The sequence below is a fragment of the Alligator mississippiensis genome, chromosome 4, assembly GCF_030867095.1.
Source record: "Alligator mississippiensis isolate rAllMis1 chromosome 4, rAllMis1, whole genome shotgun sequence".
In the NCBI taxonomy this organism is placed as follows: domain Eukaryota; kingdom Metazoa; phylum Chordata; order Crocodylia; family Alligatoridae; genus Alligator; species Alligator mississippiensis.
In genome coordinates this window covers 119,458,173-119,478,927 of record NC_081827.1, presented here as the reverse complement: position 1 = coordinate 119,478,927, position 20,755 = coordinate 119,458,173, and the positions used below count along the sequence as shown (strand labels likewise).

Below are 20,755 nucleotides of genomic sequence, written 5' to 3'. Positions count from 1 at the left end.
TAACTGCCTGTTTTTTTTAAGACGCACCAAAAAAAAAGGTTCCCATCATCATTTTTGCCCAATATGGGCCATGTTTCCTCAATATGCTTAATGTTGGCTGCATTTAATTAACTTACCAGTTGGTTTCCATTGTTGAGCTCATTCTGCTTTCAGCAGTAGTTTAATGATAGACAATGTATTTAATGAGGTTTTCTTGTATGTAGTTATAAGATGAGGGGCTTTTTTCCCCCCTGTGCTGATTGGAGGTGTGGGGAATCTCATTTTGTATCTGAGTAAATGCAGTCAGTCATGCAGCCTACATTAGTCCAAGGTAGAGTATTTGTGCAATTTCCATGCAACGCTATGGTAAGAGAGACAGTACCTCACACATGGTAACTGCATCAGTACAGAGTTGTAAGATTGCAAGGGATTTTTAGCTATGTGGTGTACAATTGCCAGGGTAGGGGTTATTCATTAGCATTAGCAGTCTTTGTGAAAGTCTATAGTATAAGGGAGGAAGGTGCCTTTTTCAGTCCATCCCCCTACTCTTGCTTGTGGCAGGTGGTCTCAACTGGCTCTCTTCATATTGGCAATGGTCGGTAATACATTCATTGTAGATGTCCCATGACCATCTGATGGTGTCAGATACCATGAGCTCCTCTGCTTTGAGTGATTTGATTTGCCAGCCTAGGCCAAGATAGACCTAAGGCAGGAGTTCTGTTAAGCATAATGAATAAATACTCCCATTTGCTTGTGTTTTAAAGATGGAAGTTTCCCAAATCCCTGAGAATCCAGGGCCCAGTTCATACCTGCTGGCTGTGTCTACACAAGATGCTGACTGCACAGTAGTGCTGCATGGAAGGAAGATCGACGTGATGCTACTGCACAGTAGTAATGAGCTACTGCACAGTCAGCATCACCTAAAAGCCATTTGGTGATGCTATTGCGCACCAACTCTGATTACTGCACAGTCATTTAGTACTTGCTTATACAAGTACTAAATGACTGCATGGTAACCGAACCCACTATTTTCAAATTTGTTATGCAGGAGTGCAAGAAAATATAAGAAGAAAAAAATATAAAGCGGCTGCATCTACACAAGATGCAGAGTCATTACTGCGCAATCATTCAATACTTGTTTTTACAAGTATGCAATTATCCTATTGCAAAGTGAGCATCACCTAAAAGCTGTTTGGCAATGCTACTGTGCAGTAACTCCAGTTACTGTGCAGTCATTTAGTACTTGTATAAACTGGGCAGTAGCATAATTGCATACTTGTATAAACAAGTACTAAATGACTGTGCAGTAATGACTGTGCAGTCAGCATCTTGTATAGATGCGGCCACTATATTTTCTTGCACTACTGCATAGCATTCAGTATATGCCAGCTAATTAGTCCATAAAATGCATTTAAATTAAAAAAAAAAACAGTTAAATGTTCAACAAGTGAGTCACTGAAACAGAGTTATAATGAAAAGCATTATGGTGACATATTAAGCTTTAAACATGACCTCCATTTCCATAATTAAGGCACTGTTCACTGATTAATACATTCTACTTATAAATACATTTTCTGTTTAGCATAACAGAACACTGGGAAACATTCGTAAATTTATGTCAACTTATGCAGAAGCTTGGCTTTCAATTTGCTTGGACTTGTCAAATTAGAAATCCATTTTATTTGCAAATTAGCAGCATACAAATAATAAATTCCCTTCGTAAACTCATGTACTTTTGAAATAAGAGACAGTTTAACAAAGCTTTTATAAAACTCCATCCAACCTTTGGGGAAACTGATCATTTATGTTAATAATTTGAAGATAGATGTACTTCTAGATAAGAAAACATAATACATTGAAACATTATATGTCACATAGATAAAATTACAAAGTAATTTTATGTAATTACAAATTTCTCAAACAATTTCTCAGATGTCCACAATTCCCCCCTCCACAGGAGGAGGGGGGAAATACAAAATATGAAGTTTGGTTTGTATGAAGCAAAGGGGTGGTTAGCTGTGTTATTCTGAAGTCAGGCAGAAGGCAGGGCAAGGCATGGTGACACCTTAGAAACTAACTGATTCAGATGGGCTTGAGCTTTCATAGACAACAATCATGGCTCAGTGATGCTCAGCCTCTGGCCTGCAAGCTAGATCTGGCCTGAGAAGCCATATCAAGCAGCCTGCAGGACTCCCCACAGGTCCATAAATTTGGCAGCAGGGTAGTAGTAGCAATTAAAATTTCCAAGCCCCATGAGGCAGATGACATGTCCCCATGTGCTGGATCAGGCCAGCATACGGGGCCAGGGCAGTGGGCCCAATCAAGCATGAACAGGCCCAGGACAAGGGTATGTGGCATGTGCAAAGCCAGGACATAATCTGGTGTAAGGGGCTTGGGCCACACACCAGATTGCATCTGCATGTCGACCCCATGCTAGATTGGGCCCATGGACAGATCCCATTTGTAGATTGAGCCTCTGGATTGACGCCACACCACTCACTCAGCCCACAGCCCAGAAAGTTTGGGCACCACTGCTACAGTTTGATATCTGATACTGTCTGATGAAATAAGCTGTTGACTATTAAATCTGTGAAACAGTTAGTTGCTAAGGTACCATCCTGCTCTGCCTTCTGAAGCATGAAAGAATAAAATTTTACAATAGTAAACCCAAAGGAGGAGAGCACTAGAGTCTAAAGACTTACGAACAACATTCTTACTGAAGTCAATATACTAACTCTTAATAAGTAAGCTTAAGCATAGGTCCTTGTCTTAGTGGTGACTGAGGTGACTTTTCCTTGTGCTGAATTTTTAAAATATACCTAATTTTACAATAAGGTTTCAAGTGAATTTCAGCTCTGATTTTCTTATTATTTGTTAAACAAAGAATTCTGCCTAAACTGAGAGAGGCATATTCCCAAAATGGACAGTTATGATTAAGATTATGAGTTATATTAAGATTATGGACAGTTATGATTAAGATTTAGAATGTGGAAATCTGGATTTTTTTCCCAGCTTTGCCACTGATCCTGCTTTTGTGTGATACTAGGCACAATACCCCTGAATTTTAGGTTTCCCATATGTGAAATGGGAATGATGATAATTTTCCTTCCTCACTAAAGTTCTTTGAGAGCAACAGATGAAAAGTGTTACCTTTGATTTAATTATCATTCAAATGCTATTTATTAATACAATCGTGTTAATAATGCCATGGGCCTTTTGTGCAAACTGCATATAGTTTAAAAACTGTTAAACAGTCAGTAATCTATATACATTTCTTCCCTTACAGAAAATGAACTATCTTTTCATATTCTGCAGATGCGCCTTCCAGCTCAAAATTAAGGAACATTGTCCTGCAGTGAATTGGCATACTGGCTGCCCATATTGAGATCCGTAAATAGCTACAGGATCTTAGTTTCAAGGGTTGTTAATCTAGTTCCTTTCATACAGACTAAAATTCACTTACTAAAATAGGATGCTGGGTTCCACTTAGTTTAATATGAAAAAAGAAATGCAGCAAAATATCTCTGAAGGAGGGAGATTGAAAGCTTTCAATCCCCATGACACTTCAATAAATCATCTGCTGAAGGCAACATCATTTCTGTGTAAACTATCCCTCCTGCGCCATCTTTGCATTTGTATGAACCTCAATAGTATCACCTGCATGAAGTGTTCAAAGAGTGGCAGGTCAAAGAATAGTGAGAAAAGGATATCTTGAAAGTCAGATGAATGAGGAAAGACAGAAACATTAGGGAATTAATTGATGGTGAGGGAATGCTTAGTTTGGTTTGGTTTATGGCAAGTAAACTGGAAGGGGTATTTTATGCAGTGAAGATCACATGCACTGTAAGCACTACTTCAGGGTAGGGAATGTCATTTGTAATACATTTGTATATATGGTCCTGGGTATGACAGAGAACTGTACCCTACTGGGATTTGGGGTCACTGTTGTGGGACTGCTCATGGAAGAGCAGTCCCTAGAAAGTTCCACTAAGACAAAACCTTAAGTAAAGGTAAGTCTGGAATGCCCTAAAAGCATGCCCCCCTCCCCGCTGCCTTGTGTTACCCCTTAGTGGGGAAAGGCTAGGGGAGCTGACCCCAAAATAAAATGAAGGGCAGGGCCAAACTGTTGAGCAGAGTAGACAGCTACACCTGGCTCCCTCTAAAAAGTCCTCTCTGGTGGATCAGGTGGCCAAGCAGATATGCTCATCTCCCACACCACGAGGGCAGATGGCAAGAGCTGTGTGGACAGTGCAGGGCATCAATTCAAGTGCGGAAGGACCTGATGGACATCCACTGCATCGAGACTTGTCTCCAGACATCTCAACACTGTCATGCCACTAGATTCAGACAGACCTGGACAAGAGAGTGAGGGTAACTGCGCAACTTTCCCTCACTAAAATCCAACTCACGTACAAGTTATGACATCATCTATATCCCTCCATAAAGATACTCAAGTCCTTTGGCATTGGGGAAGCAGCAAAGCAGCAGGTGTGGGAGCTGTAGCTGCAGACCTGTACACAGGTGGCTCAGGGCACAGGGTCGCTTTTCACTGGACTGAAGCAGCAGTGGAATTTGGCAACCCCCTGGGTGACTGAGCAGCCCTAGTTCGGATCACATTGCTTATCTCCATAACATGAGGAAGGGGCTAGAAAAGGTAACATGAACATTGTCTGTTTCATCTTAACTCTGGTCAAGGAGCATACCGTAGATGATGGGGATCCCACTATAGCGATCGAAAATCATATAAAAAATTTAAAAAGACAAAGGTGACAGTACTTACCATCAGTGCTTCAAATGTGTGCATGCTAATGAACTGTACAACAGCAGATAGACCAGAGAGAAGAACAGCTCTGGTAGAGAACTGGTTCAACATTCAGATAGAGGCCCTGAGTGAAACAAGCCTAGCTGAAGAAGGACAACTCATTGAAAAAGGAGCTGACTACGCCTTCTTCTGGAATGGCTGTAGTAATGAAGAGCAATGTGAAGCTGGTGTTAGGTTTGTCATGTAAGCACATCTAGTCAGAAAGCTTACAAACCTCCCAAAGGGAGTGAATGACAGACTCGTGCTAATGAAACACCCAGTGTCTGGGCAAAAGAATACAACTATAATCAATGCTTATGCACCCACCATGACCAACACAGATGTGATTAAGGGCAAATTTTATGAAGACCTGGGGTCTCCTATCACAGAAGTGCTGAAAGCAGACAAGCTTTCATGCTAGATCTGGCACAGATCTCCAGGCATGGCCAGGTGTCATTGGAAAAAAAGCCTTGGGAAATACAACAGCAATGGGTTCCTCCTACTGAGGAAATACACCAAAACATGACCTCCTCATCATCAACAGTCTTCTACCTGCCAAACCACAACAAGATGTCTTGAATGCACCTGCACTCCAAGCATTGGCATCATCAGAAGAGGTAGACAAGATGTCCAAGTGAAAAGGGCCATGAGAAGTGCAGAATGCTGGACTAACCACAAGCTCATAGGCTTGTATCTCTGTATAAACTGAGTATCTGGATGCATCCTAGTAGATGACCACAAGACAAAAACCACCCAAAAGGCTCAATGCCTTCAAAATGAAACAGAAGGTAAAAAAGGCATTGTTGAAGAACTGTGCAGCCACCTAGTAACAATTGATGTAAACTTCAATACCATTAAGGAAAGTTGGGCATCCTTCAGAGACTCTGTATACTCAGCTACATCCAATACCCTTGGTCCCATCACATGTAAATATCAAGATTGGTTTGGTGAAAAAGATACTGACATAATGCGATACTGACTACTGAACGAGAAACATTGGCTCCATAAGGCCTGTTTAGAATACAGCACTTCAACATCTAAGAAGGCAGCCTTCAACATCATCAAGAGGACTGTCCAACACAAACTCAGAGGGGTGCAAAACTAATGGTTGAGCAGAAAGGCAGATGAGATTTAGTCTTATGCAAGCAGCAGTGATATGAAGAACTTCTATGATGCTCTGAGGACAATCTACAGGCCACAGTCATCAGGAACATCTCCAATACTGGGTGTTGATGGCACCACACTGCTCAGTGACAAAGGAAAGATACTGCAAAGATGGGCAGAACACTTCAACATCCTCAATCAACAGTCACCTATTAGTAAAGAGTCAATTGACTGACTGCCTCAGGTAAACATTACCATGTCTTTTGCTCATCCTCCAATGCTGACTGAGACTGTGAAATCAATTAACCTGCTGTGAAATGGCAAAGCACCTGAAGCAGATGCTATACCAGCAGAGGTCTACAAGGCCAGAGGCTCACACATGGCTCTGAAACTGACTGAACTCTTCCAGTCAATGTGGGCTCGAGGAACTATAACCCAGGAGTACAAGGATGCATCTATCATCCATTTGTACAAGCAGAAAGGCAGTAGAGAATCCTGCAATAACCACTGGGGCATCTCCTTGCTGTCAGCAGCCAGCAAAATCCTCACCAGAATTCTCCTGAATCACTTTGTGCAACACACTGAACAAGGTCTTCTGCCTAAGAGTCAGTGTGGCTTCAGGAAAAGACATGGTGACCATAGACAGGCTGTTCCCTGAATGCCAAATCTGAGACTGACATGCAGCAGAGTATGGACCATTTCTCTTTCGTTTGTGACAACTTTGGTCTCACAATCAACACTAAGAAGACAGAAGTGATGCACCAGCCTGCGCCAGGAAAGCCTTACATAGAGCCTACCATCACAATGAATGGCCAAACCCTTCAAGAAGTGGACAAGTTCACTTATCTCGGCACTACTCTGTCACATGTAGTTCACATTGATGATGAAACCAACACCAGAATTACCAAAGCAAGCATGGCCTTCAGCAGACTATGTGCAAATGTGTAGGAGCACAGAGACATCAATCAACAAACAAAGCTGAAGGTCTACAAAGCCATTGTGTTGCCAATCCTAATGTATGCATGTGAAACCTGTACAATGTACAGACGTCGTGCTATGAAGCTGAACAATCTTCACATGGGCTGTCTAAGGAAACTGATGAGGATAAGATGGCAAGACAAGGTCTCAGACACTGAGCTTCTCACATGGGCAGGCATTCCAAGCATCCACATTCTGTTGATGAAATCACAGATAAGATGGGCAGGTCATGTCACCAGGATGTCAGATGAGCGTCTGTCAAAGAAGATCTTCTACAGCAAGCTAAAGGAAGGAAAGTACTCTCAAGGAGGCCAGAAGAAACATTTCATGGTCTCCCTCAAGTCATGCTTGAAATGTTTCGACATTGACCGGACGTCTTGGGGAGACCTCGCTTGTGATCATTCCACCTGGTGAAGCCTCATCCATGCTGGAGCTACCATCTATGAGTGCAGGAGAACTGCTGAGGCACAGCAGAAGCACAAACAGCATAAATCTTGCAACAGCAGCACATCTGCTGTTGATCAAGCAACCCAAAGTATTTCTTGCTCAGTGTGCCATAGACAATTCAAAGCACAAATTGGTCTGATCAGCCACTCATGTTCTCACAGAAACCAAACCAACCAGTGATGTCATGGTTATCTTCAAATTCAAAGGACGGACAACAACACGCTTGTATAGCACCAAGGCCAAAAGGCGTCATCATGGCTATGGGCTTCAGCTCCTACTGCAAACAAATATTACATAATGATACATTACTGACTGATGGAGAATTTTTGTAATAGACCTTCATGTTACAATCTTAGGTGCTTCTGTCCCCCTTGGAGAAACTATGGGCAAAGTCCAAAGCATGATGATGTCAGTTTGAGTCTCAATTGGCTTTGGATCATGTTGTCATTGAGATATAGGTCAATTTCCACTCCCATTTCTTCTTTGGCAACCATCTGTCTGGTTACTAGTAGAAGTTTTGGGAAATCAGAATGTGCCTGCAACCCTGAAAAAAAAAAGAATGAACAGCTCCTTCTCATGCCCATGTTCTCCTCTCTTAAAGCATAAACAGTACATGTGCTAATAAACCTATAGAACACATCAAGCACTATAACATGTCTCTTTAATAAATATTTTATTTAAAGTGTTAATATCTTCCATATAAACATATATATAAGGGCGCCAGCTGCATGTTTCTGTCCTGAAGATAATAAACACTCAAGATGCGCAATTGTCTAGAAACAAAAACAGATTATTCTTCCAAGAACGCTTCCAAGAATTCATGATGCTAATGATGCCCAGTTAGCCAAAAGAAATCAAGCCAGAATTAATGTGTGTTAAAGAGAACATTTCCCTTTTTTACTGTGATACTATATGGCTTTTGCTGAGCACATGGCCCTGGCTGTATTTTAAATGGTCTGTGCCAGATTTATAAGGCATTAGGACTTTCGGCTGTTTGCCATTCATAGAAACATTGATTTTTCATTTATTCTTTTTGCCAGGACATGATATCAAGTCTACTCTCTTCATATCTAAACTATGCCAGGTTCATTCTTTTTCTAAGCAATCCATTCCTTGGTCTGCAACGTTTTTCTCTCTAAATTCTACAGACCTAAACTGTGTACTGAGTTCACAGTTACCTTCCTCAGAGGTTCTACAACCTCTGTATAATTAGTGCTGCTGTTTGACTAGGTATATGAATACGCAGAAATAGAACTGAATTGATCATAGAAAAAAACCACAATCCAACCAGTCCCAGTCACTAGAGATGTTGAAAACTCAAACAAGATCCAGTCTATGTCTTACAAATTGTCCTTCTCTTTTTAACACCAAATCAAACTCTCTTCAAGAACTTTGAGAACATATGACTCCACATCTGTACCTGATCTTTATGTCTGTTTTCCACAATTTTAGAATTCATAAAGGCAAGACAGGTCTCAGAAATATTGTGCAAGAAAGACCCCCATCCTACTCCTACTGGAGCCAACTGGAACTACTCAAAACTATACAGTCCCACTGATCTGTGCTTACAGCTGCTTGATTAATAATCCTGGGTTTTCCATGTGCAGTCCTTGGAAGTATTTGACCCACAGTTTAATTAGACAGAAGGCAAATTATCTCTATCTCAATAACATGTGGCATATCATTGAAACCACCTTGGTGATGTGATGAGGCTATGAGTCTTCCGCCCTCCCACAAAACAGATGCATCTATAATGAATTGAAATCTTTCACTGTCACACTTTGTCACTCTGCCTTTGCAGTGCCTTTTATGATTCCCCTTCCATCCGCATGCAGAAGCCCGACCAGATTTCAAACTCTCTTTTAATGGTAAATTCAATGCAGCAACAGAATCCAAAGTGCCAGAAATCTTACAGCTTTTATAAATCATTTCTTGTAATAAGAGCTTTGTGGCTAACATAATTAAGTCCCTTGGAGGCAGCATGCCTGGATTGGATTGCAAATTAAGACCTTTATTTTCCTTTGCCTTTCTTCCACACTTGCTCAGATTTCTTTTTTATATTTAGGTTCTTGTGTATCACTGTTATTCATGCTGCTTCTGATGGATGTCAGGCTGCCAAATTTATCTGAAGTTCCATCAGTCTAGTTAATAAAAAGATACATTTTTATATGGTAATGAATGAAACAAACATACCAGCAGAAAAGGACTCAAGATCACAGAAACTACTGTGCTTCTTTCCTAGCAATATGCTTCAGAAATGTTGACACCTTGGGACATATGGTAAGAAAACAGTCAATACTGCAGCTTGATTTTTTTAAATAAAGTGGGAAATGATTTATGATTAATAATAAGGGAAATGTAGGGTAATATTAGGAAGCAGTGATATCTGATAAATTCAGGGAATTGTCTCCCAGGGGAAGTGGTAGAATCTGAACTGAATGTAACCCGGGTGATACGTGGAAGTGACCCACTCTCCATTTGAAGGGATGTCAGTGGGTGCATGTACGCTGTGGGAGCATGGCTGCCTAGCTGTAGGCCAGCTCACCTCTTTTTCCTATAGAGCAGAGCAGAACAGAGACGGAGAACACCCAGTGATATTTAACTATTTACAGGTGTAATGATACAACATAATATAAAACTTCATAGTTTCATAGTTTCATAGATGTTAGGGTCGGAAGGGACCTCAATAGATCATCAAGTCCAACCCCCTGCATAAGCAGGAAAGAGTGCTGGGTCTGGATGACCCCAGCTAGATACTCGTCTAACCTCCTCTTGAAGACCCCCAGGGTAGGGGAGAGCACCACCTCCCTTGGGAGCCCATTCCAGACCCTGGCCACTCGAACTGTGAAGAAGTTCTTCCTAATGTCCAGTCTAAATCTGCTCTCTGCTAGCTTGTGGCCCTTGTTTCTTGTAACCCCCGGGGGCGCCTTGGTGAATAAATCCTCACCAATTCCCTTCTGTGCCCCTGTGATGAACTTAAAGGCAGCCACAAGGTCGCCTCTCAACCTTCTCTTGCGGAGGCTGAAAAGGTCCAGTTTCTCTAGTCTCTCCTCGTAGGGCTTGGTCTGCAGGCCCTTGACCATACGAGTTGCCCTTCTCTGTACCCTCTCCAGGTTATCCGCGTCCTTCTTGAAGTGTGGCGCCCAGAATTGCACGCAGTACTCCAACTGCGGTCTGACCAACGCCCTATAGAAGGGAAGTATCACCTCCCTGGACCTATTCGTCATGCATCTGCTGATGCACGATAAAGTGCCATTGGCTTTTCTGATGGCTTCATCACACTGCCGGCTCATGTTCATCTTGGAGTCCACTAGGACTCCAAGATCCCTTTCCACCTCTGTGCCACCCAGCAGGTCATTCCCTAGGCTGTAGGTGTGCTGGACATTTTTCCTCCCTAGGTGCAGCACTTTGCATTTCTCCTTGTTGAACTGCATCCTGTTGTTTTCTGCCCACTTGTGCAACCTATCCAGGTCTGCTTGCAGCTGTTCCCTGCCCTCCAGCGTATCCACTTCTCCCCATAGCTTTGTGTCGTCTGCAAACTTGGACAGAGTACATTTGACTCCCTCGTCCAAGTCGCTGATGAAGACATTAAAGAGTATCGGTCCAAGGACCGAGCCCTGTGGGACCCCACTGTCCACACCCTTCCAGGTCGAGACCGACCCATCTACCACGACTGTTTGGGTGCGACCCTCTAGCCAATTTGCCACCCACCGGACCGTGCAGTCATCCACATCACAGCCTCTTAACTTGTTCACCAGTATGGGGTGGGATACAGTATCGAAGGCCTTCCTGAAGTCTAAGTATACGACATCCACCCCTCCTCCTGTGTCCAGGCGTTTCGTAACCTGGTCATAGAAAGAGACTAGGTTGGTCAGGCACGATCTGCCCGCCACAAACCCATGCTGGTTTCCCTTCAGCATAATTTGCCCTGCCGGGCTCTCACAAATGTGAGCCTTGATAATTTTTTCAAAGACTTTACCAAGGATGGAGGTGAGACTGACCAGCCTATAATTGCCCGGGTCCTCCTTCCTCCCCTTTTTGAAAATGGGGACCACGTTAGCCCTTTTCCAGTCTTCTGGGATTTGGCCCGTGCGCCACGAGCGTTCGAATATTCCCGCCAGTGGCTCTGCAATGATGTCGGCCAGTGCCTTCAGCACCCTCGGATGGAGCCCATCCGGGCCTGCTGACTTAAAGGCATCCAGTTCTTCCAAGTGACTCTGCACCACCTCAGGATCTACGTATGGAAGTCTGGCGCCTTGCTGCTGCCTCTCTACAACCCCAGTGAGAGACTTGTCGTGTCCCTCGCTTAGGAACACTGAGGCAAAGAACTTGTTGAGGAGTTCAGCCTTGTCCCCCCTGTCTGTCACCAATTGTTTCTGCCCATTTAGCAGCGGTCCTATTCCTCCCTGGGCCTTCCTTTTACTCCCAATATATCTAAAAAACAATTTCTTGTTGTCCTTTACTTGGGTTGCCATCCTCAGCTCCATGGTAGCCTTGGCCCGCCTAACTGCCTCCCTACAAGTACGAGCAGAGGAGGTATATTCATCTTTAGTGATCTCACCCTGTTTCCACTTTTTATGTGCTCCCCTTTTGGCCCTTAGGCTGCTCTGGATTTCTCTGGTCAGCCATGGAAGCTTCCTGGCCCCTTTCCCTCTTTTGCCTCGCTCGGGGATCATCATGCTTTGTGCCCGAAGGATCGTTTCCTTTAGGCACAGCCACCCTTCTTGGGCTCCCATCCCATCAAAACTCCTACTCTGCAGTGCTTCCTTGACTAATCGCCTGAGTGCATTGAGATCAGCTTTCCTAAAGTCTAGCACTTTCACCCTACTAGTTACCTTACCCACTCGCCGTCTTATGTTGAATTCTAATATAAGGTGATCACTGTCTCCCAGATAGCTACCGATCTGGAGGTCCCCTATCATGTCATCTCCTGTTGCCAATACCAGATCCAGTATGGCATTCCCCCTAGTGGGACCATGCACCTCCTGTGTCAGGTGGAGGTCCTGTACACAGGTTAGAAACCTGCGTGAGCGATGGGACCTTGCTGTCTGCGTCTCCCAGCAGATGTCCGGGTAGTTTAGGTCCCCCATGACTACCGCCTCTTTAGCTTTTATGGTCTCCGAGAGTTGCCTCAGGAGCCCCGCATCTATTTCTTCCCCTTGGTGTGGGGGTCTGTAGCAGACCCCTACCACCAAATCCCTTTCTCCTTGCCCCCCATGTAGCCTAACCCACAATCCTTCTACTTCCTCAACCTCGGTTTCTGTTTTGATGAGGGTTGATGTATATTGCTCACTGACATAAAGTGCAACCCCCCCCCCTTTCTTCCCCGACCTGTCCTTTCTATACAATCTATAGCCCTCAATATGTACCACCCAGTCATGGGATGAATCCCACCAGGTCTCCGTTATCCCCACTAAGTCATAGGTGTTTAGTGCAAGCAGGAGCGCTAGTTCATCCTGCTTGTTCCCCATGCTCCTAGCATTAGTATATAGGCACTTGAGCCCTGCGATTGGTGCCTTTGCTGCCCCCCCGCTCCCAGTCCCATGGGGCCCATTGTTTCTTACCTTCTTGTTTCTTACCTGTTCTGTAGTGCTGGCCTCCCCATGGCTTTCAGGTTTCCAGTGTTCTCCTTCTTCAGGCTGGGCTGTCCTTGTGGGTGCCACATGGTTTGGTGGTCCACAGCTTCCCCTGCCCTCGTACTCCCCTCCCCCCGACGAGCCTAGTTTAAAGCCCGCCGGAGGAGCTCCGCCAACCTAGTAGAGAACACATGCTTACCTTTGGGGGACAGGTGAAGCCCATCCCAGCTGAGCATGTCCCTCGTCGTGATGTGCGGGTCATTGTCCAGGAAGCCGAAGCCTGCCTCGAGACACCACTGCCGAAGCCGCCAGTTGGTCTCTCTGATGCAGTTCTCCTGCCGTCTTCCTCGTCCGGTCACTGGTAGGATGGAAGAGAAAACCACCTGGGCACCGAACTCCTTCAGCACGCCACCCAGAGCACTGTAGTCCGCCATCAGGTGATCGGGGGTTCTCCTGGCCGCATCATTAGTACCCACATGGACTAGGACCATGGGGTAATAATCGGTGGGCTTGATCCTGGCCTGGATTACCTCCGTCACATCCCGAATCTTTGCTCCAGGGAGGCAGCATACCTCTCGTGCCGAGGGGTCCTGGCAACAGATGGGTCCTTCCGTACCTCTCAGGATGGAGTCTCCTATGACGAGCACTAGTCGCCTCCTCCTCTGGATCATCGTGGATATAACAATGAACTTGGAGGTGTCCTTGCCAGTGCACCAGGGCTTTCAGTTCCTGGTGTCAGCATGCCAGGGGACAGGGAGGGGGGGCCCATGCAGGCTGCTTTGCCCTGGGCTGTGGTCCTCAAGGAAGAAGTGGGACTCAGCAAAACTGGAAGTACCATGGTAGGACTTCCTTTTCACTTTTGCTGCATCGATCCACTGCCGTAAACAACAGATGCTGGTTAATAGAGCATTCAGGATGGTAAAGTGCCAGATAACACAGCTTTTAATATATATATAATGTAAGTTCATGGTTATAAGTTTTATACATATATAAACATACACACACATACGTATACATATATATAACCTTCGCTGGCATGTTAGGCCGGGCGATTTGCCAGATTCTGGATCCTCAGGTTGCCAGTAGCCCTGGGAAACCCCTCAGTCAGATCTGCTGACAGGTGTCCCATGGAGACATGTCTCTCTCACCCTCGCTGCCCAAGAATTTACTTTAAGTCCAAAAAACAAATGGGTTTCTTTATTATACACAACTAAATACGGGCAGAAATGATTAATCAAGAGAAGAAATATATACATAATATCAACAATAGTTAATAATAAAACCAACCATGTGAATAGAATTTACAACTGCAACAATAGATGTATAATTCCACCACATTGGGTGGTCCCACTTGCATAAAAACCTATACGATTACATTCACCTGGTTATAACACTTTAACACAGTTTTCCCCCCATAACCCAGTTTGATTTACCTCTGGTCACACTCCCCTTCCCATAACAATAAATGGCAATACAGCTTTAACTATGATCCACTACTAGATGGCAGAGGCAAGCCTTCTGTTGCTCTGGGGAAGGTGGACTGCTTGCTCTTTCTTCGTAACTTAGCAAAAACAAGTCTCCGATCATCTACTGCAGGTAATAGGCTTCTTTTCTTTAGTTTCCTTCTGAAAAATACACCTCCTGCAAACACTAGGGGTTAAGTGCCCCCTCACACACTCATGCAGGTTTAGGGGTCTCACAGCCAGCTCCCTCTCTGGGCTGTCTCTATTCCCCCAGCACCTCCACATGCAGACAAAGGATTCCCTCTGCAGGTCTCTGTTCCTGCAGTACAAGACTTTCCAGCCCAAACAGAGGACTTCCCTCTGTAAGTCCCTAACCAGGCAGCTTCTCCCGGCTCCCAGCTAGTTTACCACCCCCTCCCCACTCTTTTCCTGGGTACCTGTGTCCCTGACTGCACAGCTCCAGCCTGGGTCCACAATCAGCTTCTCCTGGGATGACTCGGGCTCTCCTCTGTCCTGAAGTTAGCTCCACAGTAAGGCCGGGGCTGTTTCCTCTGCCAGGGGGAGGGCGGGGGGCAGGAGGGGGCTGAGTCTCTGCCCCCTCTTTCTGGGCTGGTGTTGCTCTCCTCCAGCTTCTCTCCCTGCTGCTTTTCCCCTTCCTCAGCTTTTTATGGCTCCATAGGAGCCAAGCAGAGCCTGGGGTTTGCAATGGTGGCTCTGGTCACAGTTCAAATGCTCCAGAAAAAGCATGCATTGTGCACAGCATACCCTCTCTTTGGAACAGCTATTTCACCCTCTGCAAGCTTTTTGCCGCCTTTCTTGCAAAGTCCTTTGGCACAGCTCACCCACTCAGTTTGCAGCCAAGCAAGTCTTTGCAGCTGTTACACACACACACACACACACACTATTTACAGATATAGATTTACATAGGCAACATCTTTTTTTAACCTTGAACTCAGGTACAGGCCTAACCCTCTACGGCCTTCCAATTAGTCTGCAGCCTTGAGCCCTGTTCAATGAAAGGAATATTTGGCAGTGATGGGACAATAATTGAACATACACAATAAAGTTACACCAAATGAGATACACATATATACAGATAACCCATACAATGAGTTCAGATATAAAACAGCTTATAATCCTTTACAGTACAACAGGAATCCCAATGGTGTAAGGAACCAGACCACAACAGCACAGCAGTTGTGCCCAAAGAAGAAATGGCAAAGCAGGGAAAGATCCCGTTACCTAATAGAACATCATTACCCTTCCATGGTCACTCAGGAGGGGCCTGTAACCACGACACCACCCTTATCAAACAAGGGCCCTAGACTCCCCTCTGTGCTCAAGGGCGAATGGTCCCCACTCCTCAGGGGCTTCTCGCTGATCACCTGCAGTGAGGATGGCCCTTTTTCCCCTGTGGGAATCCCCTTTTCCTGGGTAATTCACAACTCCCAGTGTTCTCCCCCACAGGGGTGGCTGACCCATCCAGTTACTTCTCACAACAGGAAGACTCAAACTGCCTTGTGCAGCCACTGAGGCCTTTCTGCCCTCTCTCACCCCCCATGCACCACCCTGTGCACTGAAGGGAGCACCTGCCTAGGGCAGGGTTAGGAACCTGCACTGCCTCATGCAGCAGCGGCAACCCATCAGCTCTACAGCCCTGTGCACTGATCCGTGTACCGATGGCCCAGCTCCTGCCTTGTGCAGGGTTGGGGACCTGCGCTGCCTCATGCAGCTGCTGAGGTCCCATCCAGTCCCGGACCCTACGTGCACTGACCTACTCACCGTCACTGCGGCTCCCTCCATGGCGGGGCAGGGATTCTCAATCTTGTTCTTCCCCCTTTAAACCGTGTAAGGAGCCCAGGGTGTTGCAAAGTGGTTCTAAAAGCCTTGATTCCAACTGTCAGAGAATTCCTCCAGTGCAAGAACTGGGAAAGACTGTCACAGCTAGTCTTCCAAGGATTCCTAGGATGCCATGACATAGATGACACACCAGAGGTATGATTGAAAGAAGGATGGGTATATCAGGACTATTTTTGCTCACTAGCAGTTAGGGATGGGCTTATGCAATTTGGACATTCCTCAGAATTACATAAGGCCTCTCTTGTCCATGGAACAGCCTAGAATCTAGGGAGTACAGGAGTGTGGTTCACAGATGCTATAGCCTGTCCTTCTCATGAGCCACAAGAAGCCCAGCTATTGTTTGTCAGCCCTGGGGCTGAAGCAGTCGTAAGATCTATGAATTCAATTTAAATGGCTAACTTTTGAACTCTATCCCTTCCCAAGTTGGCTGTCTTTTAAAAATAAAGACTTGCTAAGTTTCCAACCAAAGAGCTTTATAAGGGATCAAACAGAATCTTTAGCTCAGCAAGAGCAAGAACATTGTATTCACCCTGAAAATGAGATTCTAAGGTTTGGATAAAAGTGGCGCCATATCACAGTTGTTCTCCATATGAGACATGCAAGATAGCTCTGGCACGTTGTACATTATACTTCAGTAAATGAACACAAAACTAGTGAGTAATGGTAAACTGACTAGTGGAAAGACTTGTATTAACATGTCTTACTGGGTAGATCTACACGTTGCCGTGCTTTAGTACTTCCTTTTGGCAGTGCAGTATGGGCTGTTACTGTGCTATGCACACTGCACATGGGTAAATTTCCCAGCAATGTCGCTGTAGTGGCATGCTATAGTGGAGGAGTGCACCAGTACGGTGACGTAGCTGCCAATCACATGTAGACCCATGTGATCACTACATCACCATAGCATGCAGCACAGTGATGTAGCACATTGCTATATTCCCGTAGGGCAACATGTAGATGCACCCATTGAGTAGAATTGTCTGGACATGAAATCATATAATCTGGTTTGGTTTCATGTAACTAAATGAAGGGATTTTAGGTGGGTGAGTCTGTATTTTGATAAAGAGGAACTACCTCTTTTATGATTTCATAAACCTGATACAAATGGGCAGTGAGTACTGCACTCAAATAGTTCTGGCATCTTGCTATAGGGTCAAGGGTATAAATTTAAGCCTTGCTCTGTGGACTCACCCCAGAGGCTACATGTAGTCAACACAGCTGTAAATGGATACCTAGGGTGTGTGCTGATGTGTGCTTCTTTGTGTGCTGGTGGCTACAGAAGTGATATGCTTTTCCCCAATAGACCATATGGGCTTTGAAGCATCTTTCACCTTTTTGGAAACTCGTCCTCCATTACTGTGCACATTTCTAGTCATTTAGGTGTCTATGAAACTAAGTTCTGAAGAATGTTCTAAGAAACGATTTGCCCTTGGGGTTTTAAATCTGCTGAAAGCAGGTGTGGAAAGATAGTACAGCAGTAAGGATCAGATGAACTCTGCTTGACAATTTGAAGCTCCTTTTGCACAAACATAATAATGGTACAAAGTCTGAACACTTCTCAGCTATGTGAATGATGATTTCCAAAACAAGGTTGTAGGCAAAAAAGGGACAAAGAACTGAAAAGTGGAGGCTACAGAGTTAAGGATGTCCTGCAATTTGCTTTAGACTTTTATGGGTGACTGTGGTAGATGCTGCATGTGTCTTTGATTGCAATTTTCTTTCAATGTTAATTTTAACCACTTTTTGGAAGAGTTAGTATGGACTGTAATCATAATCCCCTTTATCTGGACCCATGGGAGAGAGGTTTAACTTGAGTTTAAAACTCACTCTGCTTCAGTGCTCAAAAGCTGCTGGAGACCATATGAAGTAATTGCTTAGCTTTGGTAATGGGAGCTGCTTACAGTGATTTTCCAGCACCAGAAAAGCAGGACTCCTTCTCTCTGCTGGAACTGACGCTCATTCCGCTTGAGTGTCCTGATTACATGTCTTCTTCTGCTGTCCCTGGCCCACAGATAGCTTATGATAGTCAGTTGCTGTTATGACAGGAAACAACTAGATATTTGGTGATATCCATCCTAGACAGCTATAAAGACAAAGTTAGTTTCCTTTGTCACCTTAAACTAGGTACAGACATTCAAAAAGCCCAAGACAGAATTGATCTAAGTTATGCAGTTTTCTGTAAGTGGTGTAGTTCAGATCAGTAGCAAACAGAACACACGTTCACTCTTCATGGCCGGGGAAGGAAGGGTGGGAATTTTAGACCAGGTTCTGACATTTTTAAATCAGTCTAAGTGTGCCAATAGATTATGTGGGTATAGATTGGATTCCAATCACTTATACCAGTAAAAGTGAAAGGTCTATACCTGGCCTCAGAGTCTGGAAGGGCAGTTGGATGCAAATCTGGTGAAAGCCAGTGAAAACTCTAATTTTAAGCATGAAAAACTGAGGGACTCTTGAAAATCTTGGCTTTTCAATGAAAGCCTGCAAATCAGCAGGCAGAACACAATAAATTTAAACACAGTGCGTAATAAGTTAATGAGTACAATTCTGGTCACGCAATGTTAAGAGTATACAGTTAATATTTCTCAAATCTACGCCTCAGTAACAGAGCAACATTGAAAAATTGCCCGTGTTAAAAATATGCATTGCAATACATATTTAATTAACTGACAATGTGCTTTCTTCTCTGATTATACTAAATTATACTCAAGTCCCATCATTAAGCTACTCACAACAAGGATGTAGTTACAAAGTGTAAATTTTTCTCTGCTATTAAGTTTAGTGGATGCTGATTGTCGAGGTCTGACTGCATAGTTAGAAAAATAACTGCAAAATGTTATTTTAAATGTGTCTAATAATGATTACCAACATTAGAGAGCGCTAAGATTTGGATCTAAGTAACTGCTATTCAATTAATTTTTCATAATGAATGCATGATAAATATCTCTACTCTGATTGTCTATTCTGCATAATTCTCTCTGTTCTGATTAACTTCTGCATGCAGAATTTTCAAAGTTATTTGGCTGGATTGAAGATGCTGCCTCAGCTTCTCTCTAAAGTTAACTGTAACTTGCAAATTGCCAAAATGTAAATAGGGAAGACAAGGGAAAAGAAAAATCAAAAAGCAAAACCAAAATGCCAGTATTAAACTGGAGAATGGGACACTGGTTAAAGGCAAAGAAGGTTTTAAACCATGTAACTCAATTCTTTCCTTTATTTAGGCTAACCGGGCTCTTAGCTCCTGAATACCACTCACAAGAATTATGGGTGTTCCCCCATCAACATTCCCTAATGAACTGATGGCAAGCCAGAAGTTTACAAGCCATGAAGCTCAGGTTTTGGGAGCTGAAAAGCTCAGCACTTCCAAAGTTCCCCGTTTCTGTTCTCCACATCGTGGGGCTGTACATCTCAGCTCTCCTGTAGCCTGCCAGGCAGCCTAGCAGAAAATCAGTCAGGGTTCAGAAACCTGCCTGTGTTTCAATGGGAGGTCATCAGAACTGACAGGTTTTCATGAAATACTTCTGTTTCAATGAACTGGCATTTTCTGACAAAAACTTGTTTCAAAGGAAAATTCCCAACCAATTCTATATTATACTCATTCATCAGATGGACAGACCACATGCCTAAAGATGATGAGTGGATTATGATGCTTTAATCATAATTGATGCTACAGAATGGATTGAGTGGCTACATGCCCAAAAGTCCTGGCTTGTTTTCAGGGGAAATAAGGATCTGAGCCAAGGGAGGCATTCTGCCTTGTAGAGACTGGATTCCTGGACCTCCTTAGTGAACTTTCAGTGCAGAGTGTTCCTGTGTGTTTCTGCCTTTGTGACCAATCAGCTTTGCTGGCCCAAATGCAGTGGGACACAGAACTATAGCTCTACTCTGCCCAACCTGACCCCATTTTTTCAAATCTGGCAGTATATGCAACAACCCTTTGAGCACTGTGGATTCCATTGTGAATGGCCCATACAGCAAGGCTAGTCCAGGGTTCTTCATTCCCTGCCCACAACCATTGTGTGGCAACATTAGACAGGACCATGGCTGAGCCCTTTCTACCAGAGGAAGGTTTGGGGGGATTTTTTTGGCAGAATAGATTTTTGTGAAATGTGCACAGTCAGCCAGGTTCCCTAATTCATTTATAGCATGAGTGATTTTGTGACTAAAATTCTAAACTGGGTAAAAAGCATAAGGGAGTAAAAGGCACATGGGCAAGGAGATGATTTTGTCTTCTGTGCTTAAGCCACTATTCTAGCTTATGCTGTTTATGAACCTAAATCATTAATACATGGTGGTCATGGGGTAATCTACATGAAATGAGCAGGTAGTAAGAGTTCAGTATAAAAATGTCTACATATTTTAAACCAGCACCATATTTTTGAGTCTGTACCATCTATAGCAGTGTTTCTCAACCCGCAGCTTGCAACCCATAAATGGGCTGCAAAAATATATGAAAGGGTTGTGGACAAACTTTAAAAATGGATCAATAAACTTTAAAAATGGATTCTCCTGTAAAGGAGAAAAACATGGGAAACTGTGGCTTTTCC

At 44.1% G+C, this 20,755-nt stretch overlaps 1 long non-coding RNA gene across 1 annotated transcript; it reads right to left on the bottom strand.

Annotated features, from left to right (window-relative positions):
* Positions 1-1,642: 1,642 nt before the first annotated feature.
* LOC132250179 (uncharacterized) lies at positions 1,643-10,517 on the bottom strand. The gene is made up of 2 exons (XR_009461809.1): positions 9,503-10,517; positions 1,643-7,853 (listed from the first exon to the last, which is right to left on the bottom strand). It is a non-coding gene; the product is annotated as an uncharacterized LOC132250179 (long non-coding RNA).
* Between the last annotated feature and the right edge of the window lie 10,238 nt (positions 10,518-20,755).